Raw genomic sequence first — 10065 nt, forward strand, 5'->3', positions numbered from 1 at the left:
ATCAGGGGTTTCTGTATTACTATTTCTTAAACACTGGGAGATAGCTTGTTAATCCAATCTATTAAAATTTCATTTCAGGGAAACAATTCCTTGAATTATTTTCTTTAATGTTTCATAATTGTCCCATTTCTAGTTTCTTGAATTGGACAATTAAGTAATCAATATTCACCATATTTTCCTTTCTATAATATTTATTTATATTCTATAATTTAATGCTATAAATTTTTATTATACCTTTAGCTGCATCCCAGTCAGTATAATATATGTTATATTTGAAACAATTTCTCCAATTTTAATCATTTCTTTTTTAATTTCCTTTTTTGAATATGACATACAAAACACATATTTTTGTATTGCTCACTCAAGTGCAATGGAACTTTAAAAAGACATATATTAGTAATTCATTTATAACTTACGACTGTAGGTAGATAATGCAGCTAGTGTAACAGTTTTTCTAGAGTTTGTGATTTCTTTTACATTTAATTATTTTATTGATGTATATTTGTTTAAAAATAATAGGTATTTTAAAATTATTGTTAAGAAAGTCTTGCGATGGCCAAATATATAGCCCTATTCTTCCCTAAGGTGAAAGACAAGCAGAAAACGACAGAATGTAAATAAAAGAGAACTTCTTAAGTTGATAAAGATAATATGGAGAATGAAGCTAATAAGCAAACCTCAGAATTAGTGTTACTAACACAATATTAAGCAAAAATAGAAAATGGGGCCTAATAGAAAGGCTCAGAAGATAGAAAGAGAAAAAGAGCTTTACTCTTCAGAATGGACTCAATAGCACCTGGTAACCTTACTCAGTTTTTACCCAAAGTTAATAAACACATGTCAATTGTTCTCACCTTGGGAATAGTGATGAAGAGGTAAGTGAAAATGTCAGAGAGATTGATTTACTTAAGTTCTATTTTACATTGATATTGTTGTCATCATCAGTGGATTCAAAGGAATTATGTGTGATTTATTCCAAGCATTATATTAGTGTTTAAATATTCTAAATTCATATTTATTTTTCTTGAACTAACACAATGAATGAAGTGTGCTAAATTCTTCATCTATGATTGTGGATTTGGCAATGTCTCAGTGTAATGTTATTTTCATATATGTTCGCTTCATATATGACAAATTCTATTGTTTTCCAGGTACATATAAGAATAAAACAGAATTTTCTAATTAATTTTCCTCTCATAATTTAATTAATATAATAATATGCATAACATAAACCATACAATATGAATTTTGATCATCAATTTTATTTCAGTTAACATTTGTTCAGTATTTGTTTTTAATTTCTCCCATTCAAATAGCCTTTGTTTTTTTGAAGTAGTATAGAACCACATTCTTGTAATCTAATCAGAACATCAACTTTAATATGTAAATTTCTGTTTATTTAAGGTTGTTCAGGGTCAGACACACATATAATCTTTCAATAGGAAGTATTTTTTGTTGTTATAAATTTCTAATTTTAGGAAATAGAGGAAAGAAGTAGGAAGAAAAGGGCTTTTGTAGATGTCTAAATGTAGGCATGTACATATGTAAGTATAAAATTATGGGGAAATAGATCTATGTACATCTATTTATAGGTTTAGTATTAAGGTAGCAGATGGACATCAGGTCTCTACACAAGTACTCCCTCAATGCAAGAACACTTTGTTCTATAAACCTGGCATTCCATGATGCTCTCCTTCTCGACAAGATCGCTGAAGACAAAATGGGTGCATAAGCAAATGTGGTGAAGAAAGCTGATGGTGCCCGACTATCAAAAGATATCACATCTGGGGCCTTAAAGACTTGAAAATAAACAAGCAGCTATCTAGCTGAGAAGCAACAAAGCTCACATGGAAGAACACCAGCCTGTGTGATCACGAGGTGTCAATAGTATCAGGTATCAAAGAACAAAAAAATCATATCATTGTGAATGATGGGGGGTGCAGAGTGGAGACCCAAAGCCCATCTGTAGGTGACTCGACATCCCTTGACAGAAGGGTTATGGGGAGGAGACAAGTCATTTACGGTGTAGTATAGTACCTATGAAACATATAACATATAACTTTCCTCTAGTTCATTAATGCTTCCCCCCTCCCCACTATCATGATCCCAATTCTATTTTACAAATCCCAATTCATTTTACTAGACCAGAATATGTACACTGGTACAGATAAAATCTGGAAACACAGGGAATTCGGGAGAGATAAACCTCTAGGAACAATAATGAGAGTTGTGATACCAAGAGGGTAAGGGAAAGGTGGGGGAACAAAAAGGGAACTGATCACAATGATCTACATATAACTACCTCCATGGGTGACAGACAACAGAAAAGTGGGTGAAGGGAGACATCGGTCAGTGTAAGACATGAAAAAAAATTTATACATTATCAAGGGTTCGTGAGTGAGGGTGTGTTGGGGAGGGAGGGGAAAAATGAGGAGCTGCTATCAAGGGCTCAAGTAGAAAGCAAATGTTTTAAAAATAATGATGACAACCAACGTATACATGTGCTCAGCACAATGGATGGAGGTATGGATTGTGTTAACAGATGTATGAGCCCCCAATAAAATGATTTTTTAAATCCTTATTTTATTACTTATAATAATATTTTATTACATATGCTTGGTGAAATTTATGGAGACATCTTGCTTAATCTTCAGCAAAACTTCATTTCCATGTGATTTTAATGATATTGTTTCATAATTTGTGCATTCAGTTGGGCCATCTGTCATTGGCATGTGGTACAAATATGACTCTATTCCTGCCAGTTGGCATAGGCCGATGCCTGATTTCTTGGCATAGAGTGCTTCTTCATACTGTTGAAACATTTAAATTGATGTTCCTTCAGTTCCTAGAACCTTGTTTTTGAAACTGTCATCAGTGCAGTTTGAACTTCTTATCTCGGAACTTACCTACTTCATGAACCAGAATTTATGTCTGGTATTGATCATATGCTACCTCTTAGAATGACTGGATGTTGACTAGTTCTTCTTTTTCAATAGTTTTACTGACATATACTTCACATATAGTGATGTTTAACTTTCAAATTACATATGAATATTTATGCAGTCATCACAACAATCAATTTCAGAGCATTTTTTTTCTCCTACATGTTGTTATGTCCCCCTTTCCCCCATTCTCCCCTGCCATGACCCCAGGCAATTATCAATCCTGTTACTGTCTCTAAATCTATGCAGCATAGCACAGGTGTTAGCATAACAACACATCCAAAAAGCCAAGGGCCAAGAGGGGGGGCTGTGAGGAGGTCTGACCTCAGGACAGACCAGGGAAAAATAGTTAATTGAAAGGATTTGAACCCTGCCACCTTGCCTTCAGAAGGTTCACACACCTGAAAGATTCCTCGGCGGGTGGGTGCTACTGGGCAGGTGACCACCCAGGTGTATGGGTAGCACTGTGCATCTCCTGTCCCAGCGTTTACACACACCACAGGTAGCAAAATTGTACACGACACAAGGCCATAAGCCTCAGGGTTCTCAGAATGCTCTCTTGGTCTAAGTAATTGATAAACTGAGTAACCCACGGGAATTTTTCTCATAAATCCAGTCCCTGCTCAAGACCTCAAAAGACCAACCAGCCTGCTTAGAGCAACACATTGCCCTCGGAGTGGGTTCTGCTTCACCACTCCCTCCTAGACTACCTAGGTAGGTGGCAAATACAAACTCCATGCCCACCACTGCTTGGTGACTTTCATCATCTGAAAAGGGTGAATCCGCTTCTCAGACCTGATCCACGGGAGGTCTATCCTTTTAAGACAATCAACCTAAATCTATAAAACGGCAGATCTCTCAGTCTTATCAAACACTAAAATCAATCTTCTAGCATGGAACTCAACCCTGTCCTGCCGTTCTAAAAGACCACAAGGATTAAGCACCTTCCTATAAAACATTGCCCCAAATGCTCAAAAGATCTCTGCCATACACAGTGCTATCTCCCTCAGGACAAGGTTTAGATTCCCAGCTCTTCTTTTGTTGGTGTTGCTGCTGTGTGTTCTTTCTTTCCTAGATCCTCCCCTCACGCATGATTATTATAATCCATCCATAATCAGTACTTCTCCATCTATTGGTTTATGTTAAAAACATATATTATTAGTAGCATGATTATTATTTTGTTATTCAACATATTTGACTTTTGATAGTTCAATACATCTTCAATACAAAAGCTACCAATACCCTCATGTTTCAGCAACCATCTCATTTAGAGTATGCTAGACCATCTCAGGTGGTTCAGAGATACATTGTGCCCCCGGGGACAGCTTATCCCCCACACCCTTCTCACAGATCATTACCAAGACCAGATACACACCCCAATCAGTCTCTGAAACCTCTGCTTCTTCAAAGGCGCATGGGTGAATGGCGTGAATGGTATATGAATTCCATCCCATTCATATGCACTCAACCTAAGAACACCCAGAAAAACTTCTCCATATCCTGACATTCCACTCAACCACCATTCCCCTCCCTGCTTCCCCCTCCCTGCCTCCAGGACACCAAAGAACATAAACATATTCCAGCCAGATGAACAGGAGGAACCACCCACTCACAAACTTTGACTCTAACTGTCCAACAGGTTGTCCTCCAGTGTACTCCAAGCACAGGCCCAGAATCCACCATAAGCTCCCAACCAGTCTTCAAGAAACACAAATCTCCCTTGCCCATGTCAGAGACAAAGCCGTTGAGTAAAGGTTAGAGCCCAAACAAACATAAATCAACATCTCCTATGTGTCTTAGTCTACTACTGTTTATTTTTAATTTTTTAAATCATTTTATTGGGGGCTCGTACACTTCTTATCACAATCCATGCATACATCCACTATGTCAAGAAAATATGTACATGTGTTACCATCATCATTCTCAAAACATTTGCCTTTTAATTGAGCCCTTAATATCTGCTGCTCACTTTCTCCCTCCCTCCTCACTCCTCCCCACCTCGTGAACCCTTCATCATTCATATATTATTATTATTTTGTCATATATTACACTGTCTGACGTCTCCACCTGCCCTCTTCTCTGCTGTCCCTCCCCCAGGGATGAGGCTATGTGTAAATTCCTGTAATCAGTTCCCCCTTTCTACCCCACATTCTCTCCACCCTCCAGGCATCCCCGCTCTCATCACTGGTTCTGGTGGAGTCATCTGTTCTGGATTCCCTGTGTTTCCAGTTGCTATCTGTACCAATGTACATCCTCTGGTCTAGCCAGATTTGCAAGGTAGAATTGGGATCATGATAGTGGGGGGGAGGAAGCATTTAAGAACTAGAGGAAAGTTATATGTTTCATTGTTGCTACCCTCTACCCTGCCTGGTTCATCTCCTCCCCACAGGCCCTCAGCAAGGGGTGTCCAGTTGGCTACCTTTGGGCTTTGAGTCTCCACTCTTCTCTCACTCACATGTTCAATGATATGATTTTTTGTTCCTTGATGCTTAATACCTGATCGCTTTGACAGCTCATGTTCACACAGGCTGGCGTGTTTCTTCCATGTGGGCTTTGTTGCTTCTGAGCTACATGGCCACTTGTTTATCTTCGAGCCTTTAAGACCCCAGACACTATATCAATTGATAGCTGACCACCATCTGCTTTCTTCACCACAATTGCTTATGCAAACGTTTGGCTTCATTGTTCATAACAGGGATGTGGGCACCCAGTGATATGGTTTTTAGCTCTTTGCTGTCTGATTGGTCCCTTCTGCACCTTGTGGTCAGACAGGCTCATTTGCTTCTTTCATGTGGGCTTTGATGCTTCTCAGCTAGATGGCCACTTATCTTTTCTTATCTCTTGCTCCTTTCCTCCTTTAAAATTTTATTCCTTAGGTTTCTTTGTCATTCCCTTTCTTCTCTTCAATCTTTTTCTTTCCTTCTGATCTTCTTAAAACTAAAAGCTGACACTACTCTTCCAATTTTTCTCTCATTTTTTTCAATTACTATTAGCCTTTCTTCCATCCTTGTATAATAAAGAAACTTTTTTTGGTCTCATTTACTTTCTTATAATCCATCAACTAAGTATACTTGATGCCCCCCTTTTTAATTCATTTTGATTTTCTTTCTCTTTCCTCTAATACTTTCTCTTGTACACTTTGATGCCCCCATTAGCATTTACTGTAACAATCACCCTTGATACTTCATCTAAAGGGTCTATCATCCTCCACCTCAACAACTAGCAGAGTTAACTACCTCCACACAACCCCACTTCCTTACTACCCCTAATAGCTACACCAACAGGCCAAGGAAACAACAGTAAATATTGTTTAACACACACACACACACAGATGAAATAACAAGAATAACTGGAAAACACCAGACCTTAAAAAGTGCATGAAATTTAACAGGCTATGGAATTACTAGGAAAAAACTTAAAAAAAGTATTATTGCACTCAAACAACAGATGAATACAGAGTCTGAGAGAAAAAGTGAAAGCATAGAAATGCTAGAAACCTCACTTCAAGCCTTACAAGAAAAGTTCTAAGGGAAAAAAAATACAAAATTCGAAGACACTGGAAACAGAATTACATAACACTATAAAGGAAAAGGGAAATATAATTCAAGAGATTGAAAGTGAAATTAGTGAGTGTGTTAGCCCAGGTTGACTAAAGAAGCAATTCCAGTGACACTCATATATGTCTACGAAAGAGCTTTATATCAAAAAGTAATTATTTATCCTGGCCCAGTCCAACTGAAGATCATAAGTCTGATACTAGTCCATAAGTTCCTCTTCAGACTCACACAGCCACATGCAATGATGCAGACTGCAAGAAAATCATAGGCTAGTGGTGCAAAGTCTTGTGGATACAATGGTGGTGGAAGCATCATAGGTCTCTGGCAGGTCCCAGAGTGGCTCACCAGCAGGAAGGTGAAGTCAGACATGGGGAGGTGAGGGGTGGGAGCAGGAAGCTCCCCCACAACCTCAAGGTGGCACCATCAGGCTGTAACATGGTGGAGAGGTCGAATACCACCCCTATACTTTTATGTATCTTCAAATTGACATGACATATTACTACCACAGACCACCCCTTGTTAACTTGACACTTTACACAACTCTTTAGCCATAAATAATTTTTAAAACAAAGACAAAAATCATATTTTCCCTTGCAGGATAAAACTAAAAAGCATACAACTAAAACTGTGCCAGTCTTTTTAAACATCATACTCTTATTAGTGAACGAAACAAAAATATTCTATGTCTAACATTTGCAGTTATGTGAACACCAACTCCACAATCCTATAATCCAACAAATTCCATAAAAGTTTGTAAGCCTGCCACTTCATGCTGTTATAGGCCCCCATCCCCATTTGGGGTATCCAATATTTTAAAACATTAATTGATTGATTGATTAATTAATTTCTACTTGGGAATTAATACATATATATGATCATTTCATAGCTCAATCACATCAAGCAATATTGTATATTTGGTAGCACAATTGGTCTCCAAATATTTCTGGACTCCTCAACATCATCTCCCTTTTAATGCCACCTCCCTCCCTGTCACACTGCCCCCCCCCCAGAAATTCTGATTCTACTTGCTGTCCCCATAGGTTCATCAATTCTTGGTTTCATATACTAAAAAAAGAAAAAAGAAGAAAAACATATAACAAAACTTCAAGAGGGTAACCCCCAAAGACATAACAGAGCTGAGATATAAACCCTAATATGAACAAACAAAAAATACAGAAAATGTTGAATACCAAATCAGATCCAATGTGCATCAGAGGGGGGATCAACTGACAAGGTTATAACTGTTCAAGTCAGGTTTATTCTTTTAATCTACACTCATCTCTCCAATGTATTCTGATTAGTAACCACTTTTCTCCCAACCCTCAATTATGGATAGAGACCATTGAAGGCTTATTTCCTATGTAGTGTCCCACAAGTGTATCTTGGGCTCCAAAGGTCATCCATAGTCTTCTGAAAACTAGATTCTTCCAATTTAGGCTCTGATAATAATCCTTCAACTTCAGATTATATGATTTACAATCCTTGGGTCTGTGATGATGGTGTGTTTCCTTCATGTGGGCTTAGTTGAAATCTCACTTAGATGACTGCTTGTTTGGAAACAAGCTTCTAAGACACCAGAAACTCTTTTATCTGATAGCCAGGCACCATCTAATTTCTTTATCACATTTTTCTATAGCACCCATACCTTCTGGGTTCCCTTCAGAAAGGTGAGTATCAACCAGGGTCACGATGTAAGAATTAATTGTTCTCAAGTTGGAGCTAGGATTTATTGCAGCCCCAAACCCTCGCCTGGATCTGTGTTTTTGTATGTTTGTTTGTTTTTATCTACCTTTGACTCCCTTTCAAAAACCTCCTAATTATGTACAATAGAGAGTTTTATTGATCATCCCTTTGGGGCAAAACAATCTTCCTTTAATATTGTCTTTGATTAACCCCTGGTACTAATTTTTTAAAGACCTGTTGGAAGTGGGATATTGGGCCAATGTAGGCTAACTCCAAATTATAGTACCTGAATTATTCACTTGTACAGAATAAATCCTTTCATCACTGAATGCTATTTCCACAAAAAATAGGGATTAATTATGAGGAAATTTTTTACCATAATATTCACTGAGAATGTCAGTCACAGGTTTACCAGAATACTACATATCTAAATACAGCATATACGATCTTGAAGATTGTCAGTATGGACCAGAAGGGGCCCCCACACTCGAATGCAACTTTTCAATTGTGGAAAATATGAAAGAGACAGATTAACAGCCGGGCACAGAGGCTCGTTGTGCCACATCAGGACAGAGAGAGTGACTGGTTTTTCCAAAGGGGTTCACAGATCTTTCACAAGACATGCACGTCATACAGCTTACATGCACACAGTAGATGGGTAATATCATATGTAGGTAATGTGATAAACAAGTGATGAGCTGAGTCACCATCTTGACCTTGTACGAGTTGACCTTGAACACCCCTGAGCTCTCCCCAGGCATAGTAATCTCTGATCAGCATCAGCAAGTGATGTCAAAGCAGTTTGTCACATTTTAAGGTGGGTTGGCTATAAAAACCTCATTGCTCTTATCTACAGATAACCCTGAGGCATAGTGAAGTAACCAGACACAGAAATGATTCATTTATTATGGTATCTCCTTTAAGACTGCTCCTTATTGGAGGGCTATTGGTGGTGGTAGTGGGGGGTAGGGTGTTACATATTATTTGGCCTGTGGGATGTGTATTTGAAAATATTTCTATCTTGGAACAATGGTGATCTTTCTCAAAATAGAGCTAATTTTCTGTGCCAGTGGTTGCGAGTATAGACATAAGGTCAAATACTTTTTACCAATTCCCTGGTTTACCACAATTCCCCCTTTTGTATTGTGTATTAAATTAGAAAGAGCCACATAGGTGGACTGACATTCCTCCACACGCAAAGCTTTCTGCAGAAATATCAAGCATTTACAAGGACCGAAATGGAGACTATAATAAAAACAGTTCATCCATAGCTAAGACTATGTGATTGACTTTCAACCCAGCTGGTGGATACAAGCCTTCTAAACATCTACCAATTGCTTGATCAGGTGTTATGGGACGTCTTTGAACCATGTTTAAAAGTATTGAAAATCTCCTTTAGCTCTTTTATATCTAATGAGCTGCTGTCCATAAATCCCTGCAAATGGTTTCTGATTAAAGACCAGTCATATAAGGTTTCATTTTATGGACAAGGGCTTACACAAATATCAGTAATTCTCCAATCATGCTTCAGCATCAATTGTTGCTGCAAGTCCATAATCTTCAAACAGTCTGTCCTAGCTCAGTCATCCTCTCTTCCAGTTAAAAGTCCGCCGTTGACCTAGAGTAGGTGAGAGTTCCAGTAAACTGGTCAGTTTTGACAGAGTCCCAGAGTGTTTTTCTGGCGACAGTAGCAGTGGCAAAAACAATCATTAAGTCTTAGAAAGGCAAAGATTGTCATTCGCATGGATCAGCAATATCTTTCTGATGCTTCTGATAACATCTGCAACAATCAACAAGGTCTTTGTGATGTCTCTGCTAACATTTGCTACGGGAGGAGAGGTCTCTGGGTCATCTTTCTGTCCCCCATGCCACGCCATTGGTTG

Source organism: Tenrec ecaudatus, chromosome X (genome assembly GCF_050624435.1).
Source record: "Tenrec ecaudatus isolate mTenEca1 chromosome X, mTenEca1.hap1, whole genome shotgun sequence".
Classification (NCBI taxonomy): Eukaryota; Metazoa; Chordata; class Mammalia; order Afrosoricida; family Tenrecidae; genus Tenrec; species Tenrec ecaudatus.